Source organism: Podarcis muralis, chromosome 8 (genome assembly GCF_964188315.1).
Source record: "Podarcis muralis chromosome 8, rPodMur119.hap1.1, whole genome shotgun sequence".
NCBI lineage: Eukaryota > Metazoa > Chordata > Lepidosauria > Squamata > Lacertidae > Podarcis > Podarcis muralis.
In genome coordinates, this window is record NC_135662.1 from 6,103,924 (window position 1) to 6,125,898 (window position 21,975).

General features: G+C 46.7%; 1 protein-coding gene across 4 annotated transcripts in view; it reads left to right on the forward strand.

Annotated features, from left to right (window-relative positions):
• The window catches only part of PTP4A3 (protein tyrosine phosphatase 4A3), a 96,233-nt gene that overhangs the window by 50,348 nt on the left and 23,910 nt on the right, over window positions 1-21,975 (forward strand). Inside the window, exon 1 of one of the 4 annotated variants that reach the window (XM_028736060.2) lies at window positions 12,964-13,108. The exons of 2 other annotated variants lie outside the window; for them this stretch is intronic. The gene's annotated coding sequence lies outside the window, so the exon portion shown is untranslated. Of the gene's footprint in view, window positions 1-12,963; window positions 13,109-15,845; window positions 16,138-21,975 lie in introns of those variants that run through there. One more of the 4 variants, XM_077932696.1, reaches the window with a different exon arrangement.

Sequence of the window (21,975 nt, forward strand, 5' to 3'; positions counted from 1 at the left end):
GCATGCATAGAAGCGCTAAATCAAGCTTTGCGCATGCGCCGAATCACAACCCGCACATGCACAGATGCACTGCTGCGGGTTGCAGGCGCTGCAGGTTGCAAACATGCAGCCCGCACGGATCACGTTCGCAACCCTAGCGTCCACTGTATAATCTTAATATTTGCAACCAGATGAAGGTTTCATTTTGGGAATAATAAATTTCCAGAGTAGCTTTTACAGTTACATCAGAAATTACTGATTTGGTTATGCTATTATAAATATATTGAAGTAATTATGAAATTATTGTGAGGTTTAATAAGTTAACTGTTTATATTTGGACAACTTTTCTCCTGTACTTTATTGGAAGGAGAAATATAATCCTTAGTAACATGTTAAACAATTTATTTAACTAAAACATTAACATTATAGCATATGTATCCATGTTTGTTAACTGATGTAGTTAAACTTTAAAAACAAAAAAACAAAAGCCCTAGCCTAGAGTTTCAGCACACATGCAAATCTTAAAACAAATCCTTATTTCCTGATGAATAGCTTTTGGACTATAATGCAACCTAAATAGAAAACTATCTTTAGAAAGATTTTTCCTGCTAAAGCATTTTATTTTAAAAATCCAATTTAAATTAAAAAAAATCCGATTAACAAAAATCTGATTTTTTTAAAATAAAAAAATCATATCCACCCTGAATAGGATGCAGCTCGCCAGACTGGGCTGTGACAGCTTTAGGGTGATGAGGGGGAGATAAATCTTTCATCTCAAAGGAAGCCGTCTTGGAGAGGAAGGGGAATCGGAGCACAAGGAGGAATGAGCAGGCGTGCTGTGACACAACCGTTTAATCTCCAGTGAGCAATCTAATCCTAGGATTTTTGCAAGATGCGGCTGTACCTGGGCGAGGTGAAAGAGAGAGCTAATGCTGCTGGCCGCCCCCCAGCTGTGCTCTAGATTCGATGGCTTTTGTTGTTGTTTAGTCGTGTCCAACTCTTCGTGACCCCATGGACCGGAGCACGCCAGGCACTCCTGTCTTCCACTGCCTCCCGCAGTTTGGTCAAACTCATGCTGGTAGCTTCGAGAACACTGGCCAACCATCTTGTCCTCTGTCGTCCTCTTCCTCTTGTGTCCTCCATCTTCCCCAACATCAGGGTCTTTTCCAGGGAGTCTTCTCTTCTCATGAGATGGCCAAAGTATTGGAGCCTCAGCTTCAGGATCTGTCCTTCCAGTGAGCACTCAGGGCTGATTTCCTTCAGAATGGAGAGGTTTGATCTTCTTGCAGTCCGTGGGACTCTCAAGGGTCTCCTCCAGTACCAGAAATCAAAACCATCAATTCTTTATCAGCCTTCTTTATGGTCCAGCTCTCACTTCCATGCATCACTACTGGGAAAACCATAGCTTTAACTATACGGACCTTTATTGGCAATTCGATGGCTTAGGAGCACCCAAATCTAGGTTGATTTGCAGGTTATGCTTTGGCGAGATGCCTAACCAGTTCTGCCATTTTCCCGACTGCTCTGCCCTTCTTGGAAGTGTGGGGATGAGGCCTTCTTCCTTTAGGCCTCCCACCCCCCTAAGGAAAAAAACAACAACACCTGGGAGCTTTAGTTTGGGGTGCTGGGAATTGGAACTGTGTGAGGGGTAAACTACACTTCCCAGGCTTCTCCAGGAAGTTGAAAACTGAAGATTCACCCTTTGGTCTGTCCTAGGCATTTTCTTTTACTCCCCAGAGTTCTACGTTGTCTTGATTTTTTCCCCTCAACCGCTGGGTGCAGGGAACTAAGTGAGATTAACATGGACAGCCTTGTGGCAAGAGGTGGAGGCCTGGCTGCATGTTTTGCTTTTATCACACATAGCTCTGGCTAGGAATCTCAATTATTCTCAGCTGCAGCACATATAGAATCACTGAACTGCAGAATGGGAAGGGACATTGAGGGTTTCTAGTCCAACCCCCTGCAATGCCGGAATTGCCGTATTTTTCGCTCCATAACACGCACAGCGCGTTTGTTGAACAACTATCTTCCATCTGAATTGGTTACAGGTTGTTCTAAAAGTGGCTCCACAGCTCCTTTGTTGGTGGGGAGAGTTTGTGTGAGGAATGAAAATGACTATTTGGCATTGGGACGTTTCTGCGGTCTGTAAAGTAGGGTTAAATAAATAAGTCCAGTAGCACCTTAGAGACCAACTAAGTTTTTTCTAGGGGCGCGGATGGCACTGTGGTGTAAACCACTGAGCCTTGGGCTTGCCGATTGGAAGGTCGGCGGTTCGAATCCCTGCGACAGGGTGAGCTCCCGTTGTTCAGTCCCTGCTCCTGCCAACCAATCTTTATTGTCATTGTCCCATACAGAACAACGAAATTGAAAAATCTGAATAAGACAATTCAAAAACCAATAAGCCTGCTATCCCAGCTATCCCAACCTGGTTAACCCCCTAAAAACTCTGATACCCCATTTTTAAACACAATATACTCCCACAGAGGGGATGCGGGTGGCGTTGTGGGTTAAACCACAGAACCTAGGACTTGCTGATCAGAGGGTCGGTGGTTCGAATCCCTGTGACGGGGTGAGCTCCCGTTGCTCTGTTCCAGCTCCTGCCAACCTAGCAGTTCGAAAGCACGTCAAAGTGCAAGTAGATAAAGAGGTACCGCTCCGGCGGGAAGGTAAACGGCGTTTCCGTGCGCTGCTCTGGTTCGCCAGAAGCGGCTTAGTCCTGCTGGCCACATGACCCAGAAGCTGTACGCCGGCTCCCTTGGCCAGTAAAGCGAGATGAGCACCGCAACCCCAGAGTCGGCCACGACTAGACCTAATGGTCAGGGGTCCCTTTATCTTTTTTTAGTTACAGGGTGAGTGGGCTGCTTTTAGATAGCACCCCCTTCTCTCCCTCTCCCCTGTCCCGTCCTGCTCACGGCTTCCGGAGTTACGGCCAATTTGAGGGTTTTGGAAAAGGAGCTCGCGGCAAAACTTAATAGCAGCCTGCCTGTTGCCGGGGCCTTTCGTTAAGGAGAAAATGAAAGGCTCGGCATTTCCTGGAGTTTCACTTGGTCCGTACCTGAAAGTTACTGCTTGTGCCTATATAAATCAGGAGGCATAAAGTTGTCCTGCTGTTGCCAGAATCTCACAGGCTTTTATGAGAGATTCCGACGGCTCTGCAGGCTGGGGCTGACGAGAGTTGAAGGCAAAAGCACTTGTGCAGTGTCAGGCTGGGGAAAAGCTGTTTGAGCATCTGTAGAACAACACAACAAACAATACAAGCAACACAGAGACCAGTATACTAGATAGCACTGTATTGCATAATATACATAATTTAGTAACAAAAACAAAATGTGTGCACTTGTAAATTCTCTAATATATTATTATACTTCTGCGGACTTTCAAAGATTGACAGACGTGTGTTCAATTGATTTCAAATATATTAGTGAATATATTTGCAACACATGGGTTGTTCTGTAGAACAACACAACAGCAAATATGAGAAAGATACCCCCCCTCAAAAAACAAAGCCCAATGTTTCGGCAAAATAAACATAACAAGATTACATGAAATGCATTACACCTCCTGGCAGTAGCAGGAAAAAACAAGGGAGCTTAAATTTCCCGTCTTGCTTGTGTGTCCTGAAAGGCAAAAGTGCAAGGAACGTGACTTAATTGCTTTTCAAATAATGGTTTTTCACCCCTATGTTTTTAGCTCTTCTTTCTTTTACAGTGGTACCTCAGGTTAAGAACTTAATTCGTTCTGGAGGTCCCTTCTCAACCTGAGGTACCACTTTAGTTAATGGGGCCTCCCGCTGCCACCACGCTGCCATCGTGCGATTTCTGTTCTCATCCTGAAGCAAAGTTCTTAACCCAACGTACTATTTCTGGGTTAGCAGAGTCTGTAACCTGAAGCGTCTGTAACCCAAGCTACCACTGTACAGTGGTGCCTCGCAAGACGAAATTAATTCGTTCCGTGAGTTTTTTCATCTTGCAATTTTTTCGTCTTGCGAAGCACAGTGTCGGAAAAGTTTTGGAAAAGCTTCAAAAATCACCAAAGTCTTCAAAAACCTCAAAAAAAGGCTACCACACCGCGTGCTATGAGTTGCTCCTCGAAGTCAAGTCGCAACTGTATTAACAGTTTTAAGAAAAAGGAAACAAACTTGCAAGACGTTTCCGTCTTGCGAAGCAAGCCCATAGGGAAAATCGTCTTGTGAAGCAACTCAAAAAACCAAAAACCCTTTCGTCTTGCAAGTTTTCTGTCTTGCGAGGCATTCGTCTTGCGAGGTACCACTGTATCTGTAAGCCAGCTTCAGTCCCTGTCCAGGGGGAAAGTGGGGATATAAATAAAAATATATTAATAGTAATTTCTAGGCTCTGAAGGGGTTGATGTAATTTATGTGTGGCGACTCTCATCCTGTCCTACATTTAAGAATTGTGTGCTGACCCTGGGATTTGCTCGTAAACTAACCTTGGTCTGAACCCCATTTTCTTTTAGTACATAACCTTCTCATTTGCCTAAAAAACCTTATTAGAGCCCAGATCACACATCACACTAATAGTTAACGGTTTACTGTGAACACACATCACCGGGGCTTTTCGGAAACCACAATCCCTTGCTTCAGCCTTGTGTCTGATCCAGGGGGGTTGTGGTTCGTACCCCCTTCCAACAACCCCACTATCATTAAGCCAAGGACACACCTTGGCGACAGGTCATAATCCTTCCTCTGGGCATAGCGCTAAGCCTGGCATCGTGGTTTGTTTCCTCCTCCCAGACGCAAGAGGCTGGGCAGATTCAGTTTCCTGGCGTACAGTAAACCAGGGTTCATAGCTTACCATGATGCATGAACTTCCACTTTTTACAGCAAGACTGGCATAATGGTAAACTTCCTCTTGCATCATTGGGCTGTGTTTTCCAAAGAAACCAGCCTCCTGGAGAGAAGCATTGTACCCTTTTGTGTTCAAAACAGTAAATGCACACTGCTGTACCCACCTGTTTGCTATTGGGAACAGAATAGTGGATCTTGCTCTGTTACAGGAACGCAGTAAGTTAAAAAGAGTCATTCCTCCCTGCAAGTATAGAATCAAATAATTTTTAGAGTTTGGAGGGACCTTGCAGACCATAGAGCATTTCAGGGGAAAGGCTGGGATGGAAACTTCCCCCTGATGTTTTGGGGTTCTTTTTATATATGTGCTCTACGTGGGGCTACCTTTGAAGATAACCCGGAAACTACAACTAATCCAGAATGCGGCAGCTAGACTGGTGACTGGGAGTGGCTGCCAAGACCACATAACACCGGTCTTGAAAGACCTACACTGGCTCCCAGTACGTTTCTGAGCACAATTCAAAGGGCTGGTGCTGACCTTTAAAGCCCTAAACGGCCTCAGGTCAGTATACCTGAAGGAGAGTCTCCACCTCCATCGTTCTGCCTGGACGCTGAGGTCCAGCGCCGAGGGCCTTCTGGCGGTTCCCTCACCGTGAGAAGTGAAGTCACAGGGAACCAGGCAGAGGGCCTTCTCGGTGGTGGCACCCGCCCTGTGGAACGCCCTCCCATCAGATGTCAAGGAAATACAATAGTACCTCGGGTTACATACGCTTCAGGTTACATACACTTTAGGTTACAGACTCCACTAACCCAGAAATAGTACCTCGGGTTAAGAGCTTTGCTTCAGGATGAGAACAGAAATCGTGCTCTGGCGGCGTGGCAGCAGCAGGAGGCCCCATTTGCTAAAGTGCTGCTTCAGTTTAAGAACAGTTTCAGGTTAAGAATGGACCTCTGGAACGAATTAATTACTTAACCCGAGGTACTACTGTAGACAACTATCCGACTTTTAGAAGACATCTGAAGGCAGCCCTGTTTAGGGAAGTTTTTAATGCTTGATGTTTTATTGTGTTTTTACTGTTCTGTTGGGAGCCGTCCAGAGTGGCTGGGGAAACCCAGCTAGATGGGAAGGGTATAAATAAATTGTTGTTGTTGTTAAATTGTTGTTGTTATTGTAAAGGTAAAGGGACCCCTGACCATTAGGTCCAGTCATGGCCAACACTGGGGTTGCGGTACTCATCTCGCTTTATTGGCCGAGGGAGCCAGTGTACAGCTTCCGGGTCATGTGGCCAGCATGACTAAGGTGCTTCTGGCGAACCAGAGCAGCGCACGGAAACGCCGTTTACCTTCCCGCCGAAGCGGTACCTCTTTATCTACTTGCACTTTGACGTGCTTTCGAACTGCTAGGTTGGCAAGAGCAGTGACTGAGCAACAGGAGCTCACCCTGTCGCAGGGATTCGGACCACCGACCTTCTGATTGGTTTAACCCACAGCGCCACCCGCGTCCCGTTATTATTATATATCTCCCCTAATTGCAATCTGATGTGCTTTAAGTTCCTTCTTCCACCTCGTTCAGGGGCACCTGCGTGAACCTTGGATTGACCCAGCAAAAGTCATCACCGACGTTTGTACGTTAGAAGGCAAGAGCTTTATAGCTCCTTCTGCAAACTGTCGAGCCTCACTGATACCCTCTGTATCCTTGGTGCAAAGCCTAGACAGCCATCACCTTGCAATTATCCCAGCGAGGCTGCCTCTGTTTACAGGGACATGCCGACATCTGCGGCAGCTGTCAGGCTGACGATTAGTTTCCAGGGTGGCCTTTGAGGTTACAGTCATCCACCGCCAAGGTGCGAGGTGGCGTCATGCTCTCTGGGGCCGCTGGCTTTCCCACGCCTCACCTGTCAAGCTGAGCATTGTTTACTGTTCAGGATTTAACGCTGGCATCCAGTTGCCCAAGCAGGAGCTGCTGGAGCTCAAACTGGGAGAGTTGGTATCTGAAGAAGTGTGCAAGCACACGAAAGCTCATACCAATAACAAACTTAGTTGGTCTCTAAGGTGCTACTGGAAGGAATTTTATTTTTTTTATTTTTGGGAGAGTTGCAGGGATCTATGCCTATGGCTCTCCCAGGCAGTGTGGTCTGGTGAACTGAATGTTGCAGCATCACTGCCATGCATAGGAAGAAACATAGGATTATCCCTCCTACCGAATGAGGGCATTGGCCATCCTGTTCTCACAGTGGCCAACCAGATGCCTTGTGAGAAACCCACATGCAGGATCCTAGCGCAAGAGCATTCTCCGCACCTGTATTTCCCCACAGAAGCATCGCTGCCTCCAGCTGTGGAGACAAGAGCATAGCCGCCATTGCTAATAGAGAATTTGTCTGATCTTTTCAAACCACCACTGTCTCCTGCGGAAGCGAGTTCCATAGTTGAACTAAGAGCTGCGTGAAGAAGGACTTTTCTTTGATCCCTCCCGAAACTTCTTTTGGATTTCATTTCTTTCTTTCTTTTAAAATACATTTTTATTAATTTTTTAGCATACCAGTTCAAACACTCCTACAACATAACTTCTCGTCTTATACAGTGGTACCTCAGGTTAAGTACTTAATTCGTTCCGGAGGTCCGTTCTTAACCTGAAACTGTTCTTAAGCTGAAGCACCACTTTAGCTAATGGGGCCTCCTGCTGTTGCCGCGCCACCGGAGCACAATTTCTGTTCTCATCCTGAAGCAAAGGTCTTAACCTGAAGCACTATTTCTGGGTTAGCGGAGTCTGTAATCTGAAGCGTATGTAACCTGAAGCGTATGTAACCTGAGGTACCACTGTACAATGCTTTAGACTTCCGTCAACGCCTGATGATTTTCCGTTTTTATCACTTATTCTGCATTTCTTGGTTTCTACATTGCATTCAATTGTCCTTAACTAATAATTCTTTTCATAGTCTTGTAATATTTCAGATAATCCACCTTACAAAACTTCTTGCTGTCCTACTAGTGTAATCTGTTCATCACAGTTACTTTTCAAATAGTTCATGTCCTCTAAGATTCTTGGATGCTTTTGGGTTTCTTAATCCTAATGCGTTGTGTGAAATAACACACACATCCCTTTGTGTTGAGTTCCCCCAACGCCCTTCGCGACAAAGCACAGGGCTCGCAGCTCTGCCTTTTCCTCTGCCAGAAACTTGTTCTTCTGCATGCAAAACAGGGGCAGTCCCTACCTGTCTTCCAGGTGGTGAGTTTTCCTCCAGCCTTTGATGAAAAGCTTTTTCTGCAGGCAGGCAGAATGGGTTCCTCTCAGCCATGTTCAAACTGGTCCAGGGCTCCAGGGCTAAAATATTCCAGTACCTCCATATGTTTCGTTTCTGTTCCTCCAGATTTCTGTCTCCGAACTTCAGAACTGGTTGGTGGGAACGGGGCTCAGCAGGGAAAGCTTTGGTGCTGATGATGAGCACCATAATTTTCTGCAAATGTTTAAAAGGTATTGATCTCGATGGCCACATGTCCGGAGAGAAACGAGAAATCGACATCTTCCGTGCCACTGCAAGCTTTTCCCCCGCTAGTGCACGCTTGCGTTTTTTGTGCATGCTGCAGGATTCATGCAGAGTTCACATGAGGAGACATAGAATGATAGAGTTGGAATAGACCACAAGGGCCATCAAGTCCAACCCCCTGCCAAGCAGGAAACACCATCAGAGCACTCCTGACATATGGTTGTCAAGCCTCTGCTTAAAGACCTCCAAAGAAGGAGACTCCACCACACTCCTTGGCAGCCAATTCCACTGTCGAACAGCTCTTACTGTCAGGAAGTTCTTCCTAATGTTTAGGTGGAATCTTCTTTCTTGTAGTTTGGATCCATTGCTCTGTGTCCGCTTCTCTGGAGCAGCAGAAAACAACCTTTCTCCCTCCTCTATGTGACATCCTTTTATATATTTGAACATGGCTATCATATCACCCCTTAACCTCCTCTTCTCCAGGCTAAATATGCCCAGCTCCCTTAGCCGTTCCTCATAAGGCAACGTTTCCAGAGACATGTGTGGTGTGAGGAGACAGTAGTGGAGACATGAAAGGCTAGGCCATAGGCCTTTGTGTAAGCAGTTCGTGAACCCTAGAATATGTCCCAGACTCCACTGTGTGAAACTTGAAATACAGCCTTTTGCAACTTCTTTCCCCGGCAATGGTGTTTGTGGTGGGATGGCTAGAGTGCTGGATTAGGACCTCGGAGACATTTGGCTTTCCCCATATTTACCGTATTTTTCACTCCAGAAGACGCACTTTTTTCCTCTTAAAACCTAAGGGGAAATGTCTGTGCGTCATATGGAGTGAATGTGTGGTCCCTGGGGCAGGGGGGGGGGGACGGGACCCAGGCTTCCCTTGCCAGCCCCATAAGCTTCAGGATGCCTTATGCTAAAGCCTGGGGAGCGAGACCCCTCTCCTCTCCAGGCTTCAAAGATTCAGGTTACAGACTCCGCTAACCCAGCAATATTACCTCGGGTTAAGAACTTTGCTTCAGGATGAGAACAGAAGTTGTGCTCCGGCAGCGCGGCGGCAGCAGGAGGCCCCATTAGCTAAAGTGCTGCTTCAGCTTAAGAACAGTTTCATGTTAAGAACAGACCTCCGGAACGAATTAAGTATGTGTGTAACCAGAGGTACCACTGTACAAAGCTGAAAATGAATGAAATGCAGCTAAAATATTATGTTCCTGTTTCACACGGTCTAGCCCTTCCCCTGCCCACACCCTAATATTCTTAAGAGGGTCTCTTCTCCAGTCTTCAGAGAGTAACTGGAAGTGTAGAGACAGAAAGAGGTCCTCCTTTCCTTCCACTCTGCAGTTTTAATCTGAAATCTTAGGCGCAGTACTGAGCCCAGAGCTCAGAAACGGCTCACGCTAATGAAATTCCCTGCTGCAAAATGCACCTGGAACAATGGGAGTTTCGAACACTGCTTCCCATTATCAGACAGCTTCCTGGTTTTGCGCAGGAAATGCGACAGCTAACAGGAGGAGATTTGTTCTGTGACCTGCAGTAGGGACCAGTCATGCAGTTTGCTCCATTTCAGAGTATATTGCTCTGAAATACCCTGAGTCACGGCGCAGTGTACGCGGTGCAAAGAAGCACATGCGCCGCGCATTCCCTGGCGTTCCCAGTCCACGTTTCAGGGCGAAATTCTCCCCAGAGAACGGTGGGGAGAAGGTGTCTCCGTAGCCTTTACCACTCCAGTAGCTTTCGATGTGTTTGAAATCTGGATCAAGTTGGTTAAGAGTTTGATCTCCCTGTGATCCTTCCCTAAATCCTCCTGAGCGCTTACTCCTTCTGTGATGCGCGCAGAGAGCTGCCAGATGAATAATAGCTTGGCAGGTGGTGAGCTGGCGTCATTGTTGGCTTGCCTGTATTTGTGTGTGTGTGTTTTTGTGCCCGCCTGCGCAGTGTTCATATTGCCGGCGTTGAAGCGTTCGGACGCTGGTTTGTTGCACCGCAAGTGATGTTGAAATGTTTGTGGGCATTCCGTGACCGATAGAACTGTCAGCGGAATGTTCGCAGGCTTAGCCCTGTGGGGAAAGGGGCGCTTGTTGGTTTGGCTGGGATTACGAAACCCCATACATCTGTATGGGGGGCAGGCTGGCTGGGAAGACTGACTGGGAGAAGAACAGAGCCTGACCCAGATGAAATTAGGTTGGTGAAGGAGCAAATTAACCCTTTCCAAATCTGGAGAGGCTCGCGGCTGAGCCAACTAGCGCTCTGTTTCCTGTTTTTATCGACCTGATGAAGTTTTCAAAGCATGCTCGCCCACTGGTCTGTGCAATTGCACTTGGATTTTCAGGAGGGGGTTGAGCTACATGACCTTTGGAGGTACCTTCCAGCTCTCCAATTCTGGGCACAGCAAAGAGGGAACAGTGTCCCCTTTGTGCTTTTCTTCTTGGCTTCCGGATAGCCTTGCCCGCTGTTGGGGGGCGGGTTGTGGTGAGAACAGGATCCTGAACCAAGTGGATTTTATTCGGTCTAAGCGAACAGGGCTGCTCTTAGCTTCTTTTAAGTGTTTTCGTAAAGTCGAAGCAATCTTCCTCCCAACCGTTTCTCCCTCCCCTTGCCATCTTGAAAACAAAAGCCAGATGTGTGCACCAAGCAGATGTGGGGCAGGTGTCCATCGCAAGAGAGGAGCCCGCCGATGTTTATCAAACAGCCCTGAGAAGTTTGCACAGGATATGAGGGTATGTCCTTCAAAGCGGCTGCATCCTGGCTCTGGCGGTTCGGTGTAATGTGATTTAGGGTTATAAATAGACCCCGGGCCAAGCAGCTTTGCTTTGCTCCCCTCTCTCCCAAGGGGGGATACCAGAATTTCTCGCCCGGCTTGCTCCCCCCTGCACTTTAGAACTGTTTAATCACATCATCAAGAGCTATGGGTCAAGGGATAATTTCTTCCTTAGCATTAGAAGCCCTTTATGCCTCTGGGGCTTGCTGGTTATCAACGTTATTCCTAAGTTGCCAGAGGTGATGGTATAGCACCGCTGGGAGTGACTGCTTGCATTTTTTAATAGTGGTTTCCCATTACTATCGCTGCTGTAAAACTCTCCAAGGTACCGTAGTTGTTATAAGCACCGCTCATAATTACTGTAAAATGGGATATGGATGCAGCCTTGCTGGGAACGGGTAACTCTAGAGACCGCTGGTGGAGCAGTTTGTGTGTGCGCATGTTGTGCGCGCTCAGGCACGCGCATGCCTTCTCACATAAACGCATAAACGCAGAGCTCATCTTTGCACCTGGAAACACTGAATTTGCTCGCGACTTGTACCTAAAATCTGTGCACCAGTAAGCTTCATTTGCAAGATTCTCTTTTTAGTCCCAGAAGAGGGCATTTAGATTTGTGCAGCGCTGAAACACTCCCTCTCCCCGCAAACAAATGCTGATGCAAATGTACACACACACACACACACCGGACCTGGCTTCTGAGACAACCAAGCGTTGTCTGTAGATTTTCAAAGCCATTTTTCCAATGCTAAAAAAAGAGGTGGGTAGTAATAAATAATAATAATAATAATTTATTATTTATACCCCGCCCATCTGGCTGAGTTTCCCCAGCCACTCTGGGCGGCTCCCAATCAAATGTTAAAAACAGTACAGCATTAAATATTAAAAACTGAACAGGCCTGAACAGGGCTGCCTTCAGATGTCTTTTAAAGATAGGATAGCTGGTTATTTTCTTCACATTTGAAGGGAGGGTGTTCCACAGGGTGGGCGCCACTACCGAGAAGGCCCTCTGTCTGGTTCCCTGTAACCTCACTTCTCGCAATGAGGGAACCTCCAGAAGGCCCTCAGCGCTGGATCTCAGTGTCAGGGCTGAACAATGGGGGTAGAGACGCTCCTTCAGGTATACAGGACCAAGGCCGTTTGGGGCTTTAAAGGTCAGCACCAACACTTTGAATTGTGCTCGGAAACATACTGGGAGGCAATGCAGATCTCTCAGGACTGGTGTTATGTGGTCCCGGCGACCACTCCCAGTCACCAGTCTAGCTCCCAGGATGCTGAATTGCGCGCCTCGATTTCCAAATCTAAGCAGCATGGCGGGGTTAACGCTATCCAAGTTGTAACAGTGTGCAAGACAGGGGCTTTGTGTGGGGGGCTTCAAGCTTAGAGCCTTGACTTGTGTCAGATGCTGGTGGTGTGTGTGTTTGTGTAGATTTAACATGACCTACACTGGTAGCAAGGGTGAACCAGATGAGCAGGGCTTGCCCTAAAGAGCTAATGGGATTTAGAAGCACATATCAACAATAATATTTCCCAAGGGCTGCAAAAGTGGAAAGGGGGTCTCCTTGGGCATTCGCCTCCCTGCCACGTTCTGAAGCCTTTATCGGCCGCCTCTCACAGGCACCCACCAAAATGCAAAGTTGTCAGGAGCAGGAAGTAGCCTGTAGCAGCAGCAACAACAACAGCTGTCATGGAACTCTCTTTATCAGAAAAAGTTGCCTTCTCCTTTTTCGTTGCTGCTGCTGTTTTGTGCAAAGGGAGGGGGAGCGATTGACAAAGATTCACTCTCTTGTCTGTCCGTCCACCCCCCCCCCCCCCGGCTGCCGTATCCCTTGCATCATTCAGCTTCCCTGTTCCCGTTTACTTATGTGCTTAGCCCTTGTGTTCTATTTTGAGGCTCTGTGCACCCGGTGCTAAGCAGCGGATGACCCTGCCGAAGGTAAGCGTTGCAAAACAAGAGCTGTCAGGCAGATCACGCCACGGGCTTAGCCAAGCCGGCAGCCTCTTCGAAGGGGGACTGAGCAGTCCTCAGCAGGGCGAAAATCTGGCTGCAAGAGGCGTTTGGGCAACCTGGAGGTTCTCCTCTTCGGAAAGGTAAGCCTCGCGTATGAGAAATCAAACTCCAGGGACTGGTTTTGTTTACCTCCTCCTTTTGCAGAACTTTAGCCAGCGATTTCCCCAAGCCTCTTTCCCCCACCACCCTTCGACGAACGCTTTGGACTTCCTGCAACAGGAGGTTCATGCATGGACAGGCAATGCCTTCTTAAAGCTGCTTTCTAAATTGCTTCTTCCTTTAACCAAGCCCAGGTATCTCAGCACGCAGCTCTTCCTAAGCTACGGGTTTGCAGATTTCCAAATTTATAATTCGCCAGCTCGTCAAAGCAACACGTTGCGGCAAGCTAGTAGGAAAAAGGAAATCAGGAATAAATATGTTGTGGGGGGGAATGTTTCCAAGTGGGGGGGGGGGATTTTCAAAGTCCCAGGTCTTCTGTTTGGGAAGGTCCATTGCTTAGTAGGGGAGAATTTGCATTATAGGAGAGCCCCGTAAGAGGAATGGAGCAGGGCATGTTTAGCTTGGAGAAGAGGAAACTGAAAGGTGATACGATAGCCATCTTCAAATATCTCAAGACTGTCACATGGAAGATGGAGCATGCTTGTTCCCTGCTGGTTCGAAGGATAGGACCTGAACCGATGGATTCAGATTACAAGGAGATTCCGGCTGAACATCATAGAATCATAGAGTTGGAATAGACCACAAGGGCCATCGAGTCCAACCCCCTGCCAAGCAGGAAACACCATCAGAGCACTCCTGACATATGGTTGTCAAGCCTCTGCTTAAAGACCTCCAAAGAAGGAGACTCCACCACACTCCTTGGCAGCAAATTCCACTGTCAAACAGCTCTTACTGTCAGGAAGTTCTTCCTAATGTTTAGGTGGAATCTTCTTTCTTGTAGTTTGGATCCATTGCTCCGTGTCCGCTTCTCTGGAGCAGCAGAAAACAACCTTTCTCCCTCCTCTATGTGACATCCTTTTATTTATTTGAACATGGCTATCATATCACCCCTTAACCTCCTCTTCTCCAGGCTAAACATGCCCAGCTCCCTTAGCCATTCCTCATAAGGTATCGTTTCCAGGCCTTTGACCATTTTGGTTGCCCTCCTCTGGACACGTTCCAGTTTGTCAGTGTCCTTCTTGAACTGTGGTGCCCAGAACTTTCTGTCAGAGCTTTCTGACAGTCAGAGCTGTTGGACAGTGGAACTCTCTCCCTCGGGAGGTTGTGGACTCTCCTTCCTTGGAGGTTTCTAAGCAGATGTTGGGTGGCCATCTGTCAGGGATGCTTTAGCTGAGATTCCTGCATTGCAGAGGGGGTGGACTAGATGACTCTTAGGGTCCCTGAAACTTACAAATTTAACATTATCAAAGGAATGCTTCTGCACTCTTACAAAGACCATTAGAAAGAAACAAAAATTTAAAAGCTAAGAAACTGCCTCAAAGGCATTTTTACAATCCTTCCTCCACAGTAAGGTATTAAATAATCCAATCTATTCACAAAACGGCTCTCTGCATATGCTCTGGTGTCTTCTGCCATATCACTGCATATTTAGGCATGACTGAGATAAGTTTCCTTAACGATGTTATTCGAAAACCTGAAGCTGTTCTTTTACCTCTGTAAAACCTTTTTTTAAAGAGTTTTCTCAAAGTTTTGAAAAACTATTAGCCAGGATCATGGGGCATAACGTTTTCCTTTTAAAAAATTAAGTGCGTGTGTAGAGTTAAGAAGCTGTTGTACATTTACGATTTAATAAAATAATTTAAAAGGGGGGGGGGGGAGATTACTCTTAAGGTCCCTTCCAACTCTAGGATTCTGTGATCTCATGCATACATCCCCCGCAAAAAATAGAACTGTAAAAACAGGATCCTTTCCTACCTGAAATGAGTTTGACAGCAATAATAATAATAATAATAATAATAATAATAATAATAATAATAATAATAATAATAATATATTTATACCCTGCCCATCTGGCTGAGTTTCCCAGCCACTCTGTGTGGCTCCCAATCAAGTGTTAAAAACAGTACAGCATTAAATATTAAAAACTTCCCTGAACAGTTATGATAATGAACAGTGGTAGTTGAGATTCCTGCATTGCAGTGGGTTGGACTAGAGGACCTTCAGGGGTCCCTTGCGACTGTTCTATTTTATGATCCTATGCAAGAAGTCTAGGGTTCAGTCCAGAGACCCCTGCCTCTGAAAATCTGGAGACCCCTTAGCAGCCAGAAAAGACAACGCTGATCTATATGGACCAGTGGCCTGATTTGGTCTAAAACCAAGATTCCCCGAAGTTTTGGCTTCGTATCTCAAGACTGTCTTTTCTCACAATCCCCACTTGTTCCGAAGAGTTAGAATCTGCGGGGCGTGGGGTTCTCCTCCCCAAAAGCCCTGGGATGCTTAGAGCGACACCAGCCCACTCTCTCTCTCTCACACACACACACCCCAATTCCTGGCCTTGGCTACCCAAGCAAGCAGGCGTCGCTGGCAGCGATCCCAGTCCGTTTCCGATTCAGCGTGTTTCTGGTCTGCGGATGTTTGTGCGCTCGTCTCTCTCTCTCTCGTCACAGCAGTTTCTGGGTTGGAAATAAGAGGAAACTGCTGGTGTGACGAAGGCCTGGCACACCCAGGGCTTCCGTAGGAGGGGCGCGCAAGGCTGATGCTTGCCTCCGGCTTATTCTTAGCACGTTGCAAGCTTCAGAGCTCTTGAGTCGCTGCCAGAGCCAGCCCCGGCGCACCGGAGGCGCACGCTTTGCCGGTGCTCCTTCCGCCACGCACGAACAGGCTTTCTGGCCGCTCGCAGGAGTGCCTCTCCTACTTCAGAGAGAAGAGGCAGCGACGGGGAAGCAAAATGCCTCTGCGGAGGTGGGAGAAACACCTTCGCGCAAAGCGAAGGTAACGTCGGGAAGGTTTGGGAGCCTTCTGCCCTCGATGGACCCGGAACCTACTCGCAGAACCACGTCCCGGGGCTCGCCCAGTGCTTTTGGAGCCTTGTGAGGATTGTAGTGCATGCCTCGGCTTGTCGCACCTGTGCTCAGTGTGTGTTGTGTTGGGAAACTCTGAACAGGGGAAGGTAAGGCATCCGTCGGCTTTCGTTTCCCCCACACGCGTTTTTGGTGCGTGATTTTGTCCAAATGGCACCCGCTCTCTTGAGAAGGATGGGCCTGTCTGTCTCTGCAAATCTCGTTGCAAAGTGAGCACGTTGAACCTAAAATAGTTCAGCTCCTTTTTCTTTTTTAGAAAAAGGAAGCCTTGCCTCAGCGGTGGGAAGCCAGCTGTGTGTGTGTGTGTGTGTGTGTGTGTGTGTGTGTGTGTGTGTAGATTAGCATCAAAGGAAGGAATAAGGCTGCCATTGTTTGAGAAGCAAAGCGAGGCTTGGGTAGTCATTAACTATCAATAAAATTACTGTATGAATATTGGTCCCAATCCAGTGATCTCTGATTCGGATACGATTGCAAAGGTTTCACATCAGATGGGTCAGAGACCTACCGATATTATGTATACTGGATTTCAGTTTGTAGGGTCTTTTGTTTAAAGCTGTTCTAAACATGTCTGAGCCCACAGAAGAGGAAACCGAGGCTACACGCATTTCATTGCAACAGAATAAACTGAATTCTATTCAACCCGGTTCCAACTCCTCAGTTTCGCGAGGAAATGAGGCTGGAGATTTCTCAAAATGTACCTAGCCCCATCTCACCCACCGGTGGTTATCGACACTGCAGATAGGAAACAAGGTTTTTTTGGTGTCTCTCGCACCTTCTTCTCTTGTGGTAATGGGACACAAAATTTGTTGGCTTCTAAGTCAGCTGGCCTGTCTTAGCGCAGTGCCGCGGGGCATATTGTGCCAAATCCTTCGTCATAAGTAAATTTTGGGGTTGTTGTTTTTTTGTTTAATTAAAGAAAAAACCCTATACATTTTTACTTTACATACCTATGCTGTGGCTTCCCCTGTTCTGGAGGGTTTAGAGTCTGTAATCTGGCATCTTCTAGAGGAAGGGCATGGCTGCTGTTAATGGGGTGGTAGGAAAGCCTCGCCCATGATTGATTTCGGGAACAATAGGGAAAGGACAGGAAATTCTTTAGGACACACCCGTTCCCCACAGCTGGGAGCCTCCGCTATCAGGCAACCTGTTGTGTTGTTTTGTATTCTGGGCATGTTGTGTGCCCGCTTTTCCACGCGTCTCTCTTTGAGCCTCAGTAAAAGCAATTCTCTCCTGGAGGGGTGTGTGCAATAGCTGTCAACCGTCCCTTATTTGGTGGGAAACTCCCTTATCCAAGTGCCGTGTCCCGCTGCTGTCCCTTATTGATGATGTCTCTTAAATTTCCAAGGTTTCATGCTCGCCCAGCTCAGGAGGGAAGCGGCAGCTCGGGGTCCTCCGCTGCAAGAGAGAGCGTCTCCGTCTCTCCCTTTTCCCCCTCAGGGGCGCGTCATGAGGACACGGGTGGCGGCGGGCGGGCGGGCAGCCCCTCTCTTGCGAGACTTCCACTGCGCTGCCAGGGGAAGCCGGAGGCGGCGGCTGAGGAGGCAGCCTGAGGGAGGAGGAAGAGAAGGGGATGGGGAGGGACGCAGAAGGGCCGTGGTGCAGCCGCAACCGCCTCACGCCGGGCTCGCGGGCGGCGTGGACGAGAGTCTCCCTCCCTCCCTCTCTCTCTCGGGCGGGGAAGGGCCGTTGGAACTCCTTGCGCCAGGACGACGGCAGCCCCAACCTGCTGCTTAGCATCCCCTCCAACCAGTGCAGCATCTTAATGTAGTGATTTCCCCCTCTGCATCCCTTTCATAACTCTATGTTTATAAATCATTTGTCCATCCATAGTTCAAATTTTTACAAGTTTTCTGTCAATCCTACCAATGTAACTCTTCACAATAGCTTTTCAAATAAATTATAAACTTTCCCCATTCTTTATTAAAGAGGTCCTCTTCCTGGTTTCTAATTCTGCCTGTAAGCTTTGCCATCTCGATGTCGTTCATCAGTTTTGTCTGCCCCTCTTCTTTGGTGGGAGTTGTAGACCCTTAGGATCATCTAGTCCAACCCCCTGCAAAACACAGTCGCAGCCAAAGCAGCATGGCTCCATCAGTGCCGGATTTATGTACAGTGGTGCCTCGCAAGACGAAATTAATTCGTTCTGCGAGTTTTTTCGTCTTGCGAATTTTTCGTCTTGCGAAGCACGGTTTCGGAAAAGTTTTGGAAAAGCTTCAAAAATCACCAAAGTCTTTAAAAACCTCAAAAAAGGCTACCACACCGCGTTCTATGAGTTGCTCCTCAAAGTCAAGTCGCAACTGTATTAACGGTGTTAAGAAAAAGGAAACAAACTTGCAAGACGTTTCCGTCTTGCGAAGCAAGCCCATAGGGAAATTCGTCTTGCGAAGCAACTAAAAAAACCAAAAACCCTTTCGTCTTGCGAGGCATTCGTCTTGCGAGGTACCACTGTATAAGTTAAGCAAAATCCCTTATTTTGGCTGCTCATCCCTTATGTTCGAGGCTGCTGGTCGCTTATTTTCAAATCTGAAAGTTGACAGCTATGGTGTGTGTGTGTGTGTGAGAGAGAGAGAGAGAGAATATTTGGGATCTGCCGAGTAGAGCGTATGTTTCTCAGTGCCTGCATCTCTCCCAAAAGAGCAAGCATCGTTGTAGAGGGTCCAAGAAGCCGTTCGGTCTGCTTTGCATTATCACCCCGTCTCTTGGCCCAGTGGAGAGATGCAAATCTCTTGCCCTGTAGCCAGGACCGAGATCTTTTCAAAGGAAGAAATGAGGCCATACCTAGATCTTGCTTTGTTGGCAGGGCTCTCTCGAGAGAGTGAGATAAATGTTCAAAGCGGCGTTGACAAGCTCTTGGACGTTCCCTCTTGCAGGTGCCGTCGACGTGGTCTGATACCATCATTGCCACGACTTTGCTGGCCTGGGATTTCCCCAGCAGGGGAGGGATAATCAGAACTTAATAAGGCTGTAGGCAAACTCATCGCCGTGCTGCAAGGCGTTGCAGTTAAAGTGGGACAGAACAAGATAAAAGGTCATTGGGAAGATTGGAAATTGTAGTAGTAGTAGTAGTAATAATAATAATAATAATAATAATAATAATAATAATAATAATAATAATAATAATAATAATAATTTATTTATTTATACCCTGCCCATCTGGTTGGGTTTCTCCAGCCACTCTGGGCGGCTTCCAGCGGAATATTAAAATACAATAACCTATTAAACATTAAAAGCTTCCCTAAACAGGGCTGCCTTCAGATGTCTTCTAAAAGTCGGATAGTTGTTTATTTCCTTAACATGTGATGGAAGGGTGTTCCACAGGGCGGGTGCCACTACCGAGAAGGCCCTCTGCCTGGTTCTCTGTAACTTGGCTTCTCGCAGCAAGGGAACCGCAGACGACTCTGGAGGTATGGCTCTCGCTTTATTGGCCGAGGGAGCTGGCGTACAGCTTCCGGGTCATGTGGCCAGCATGACTAAGCCACTTCTGGCGAACCAGAGCAGCGCACGGAAACGCCGTTTACCTTCCCGCCGGAGCGGCACCTATTTATCTACTTGCACTTTGATGTGCTTTCGAACTGCTAGGTGGGCAGGTGCAGGGACCGAGCAACGGGAGCTCACCCCGTCGCGGGGATTCAAACCGCCAACCTTCTGATCAGCAAGTCCTAGGCTCTGTGGTTTAACCCACAGCGCCACCAGCGTCCCTTTGAGACTCCTTAGGGTAGTGATAAAGCGGGATATCAAATCCAAACTCTTCTTCCTCTTCTTCTTCTTCTTCCTTCCTCTTTCCCCCTGCAAACAGCCACAGCTCACCTGCCAGGAAGCGAGTTTAGTGTCTCTGTCCCACATCCGGCGACATATTTATTTCCTCATCTTTTCAATCCCTGACAAGGGCGAGTTCGTGCATGTTGATGAACCACGGGAAAAACTTTAAAATCACCCGAGGTCACCAAACCACCCTGCTCTTCTGAGTCAGCAGTTTACAATATTCAGCTGTGAGTTGTTCAGTAACGGCTGTTTGCAACCGATGCTTGCATATGTATGAGTCAGCTCCAAAGTGCTAGCGTTGCAGGTTTCAGGTTCCGGGTGCAGTTGGGATGTCCATGCCATAACACCCGGCAGCTGGCAGGGGCAAGAAGGGAAGAGGGGCAATATCCACAGGCAACCATCGCAAGATGCTTGGTCCAGGTGTTTTCCATCCTGGCGAAGGTCACATCAGACTGGTCTTGGAAGTTTAAGCAATGGGAGGATTGTAAGAATGAAGGGAGTAAAGAAATTTATAATAGAATAAGAATTGTGTATAGGCATAAAGATGGAAAGGCTTTGGGGGGCAGAATGGGGGGAAAACAGGTTTTTCCCCCAAAACGCTTTTTTTCCAGGGGAAAAACACTCTCTGTGGAATATTCAAACTATATCTCTTTTTTTATAATAATATTTATTAAAGTTTCAAACAAGATTACAAAAATACAAAAAAAAGACAAAAATAAAAACAAGTCAGTATTTCCATAACTTATCTTTCGTTCACTTGTTTCCCGGACCTCCTCACACCTCCCTTTTTTGTATCCCAAATCAGTTAATTAATTCAGCAAATCCTTTCCCTCTTTGTTCTTATCTTGATCCTTTTTCTTAGTATGTTTTTACTTCAAATTCCCATCTATTAACAATCCATTGTTTATTAACCCTTAGTAACATTACTGCTAAAACCACTTAACTTCATTCCAACATCATTCTAACATTCATTAATTTTACAATATTTCTGTAAATAGTCTTTAAATTTCTTCCAATCTTCTTCCACCAACTCTTCTCCCTGGTCTCGGATTCTGCCAGTCATCTCCGCCAGTTCCATATAGTCCATCACCTTCATCTGCCATTCTTCCAGGGTGGGTAATAATAATAATAATAATAATAATAATAATAATAATAATAATAATAAATTTTATTTATATCCCGCCCTCCCCAGCCGAAGCTGGGCTCAGGGCGGCTAACAACAAACAAAATAGTCCAACATTCTAAAAACATTCATTATAAAATTAATTAGATTAAGTAGATCTTGAGTCTTCCAATACTTTGCAATAAGTATTCTCGCTGCTGTTGTAGCATACATAAAGAAAGTTCTACAAACTATATCAAACTGATTGCTTTTCATGGGGGAGGGCCTTGGTTTTTTTCCAAATTTTTCCAGGGTTTTTTTCCAGGCCTTGCCATCTCTAATGAGGCAGCAGGTAATTTGTCTGTAGGGGGAAACCTCATGAATGTAAAGCTGGGAAGTCAAAGTGTATGAATTGCACTTTGTGTAAAGTTTATAAAACCAATAAGAATTTAGATATAAAAAAGAAAGAATTTGAGGAACCAAAGAGTCACATTGAAAAATATGACCTTTGAGCCGCCTGGGCCCAAAATGGCAGCTAGACATTCCATTTTGGTCACCGAAAACCTTGGTTTAAGGAGCTGTTCCTATCTTATATATCTTGAGTTTCTAACACTGGTCTAGTCCAGCTGCTTCCCAGTCCAGGATTAATGGAGGACGAAGAACAGGGGCAGATTTAGGAAGGCACCTATTCTCTTCCCCACCTCCTCCTTCCATCATTTTAGTCCTATTTATTTCGTAAACTTTGTACACCTCTTGGTTGCAAAACGTCTCAAAGCGGTTTGCAAAAGAGAAAAAGACCTTTCTCCCTCTTGACTGGAGGATGGCTTCCCCTGATCCGTATTGTGACCTCACGTGTCGCATACTGTGACAGCAGAATAGGCTGGGCAAGTTCAGGCTAGTGATGTCAACCTTTTGGGTACCACTTCCTAGCAAAAAGAGAGAGAGAGAGAGGGATTATCTGTTGTGCAACGCTCCTCCATACTGGATAGAAAAGTGGGTGCCGTTATTATTATTATTATTATTATTATTATTATTATTATTATTATTATTATTATATTTTAAATGA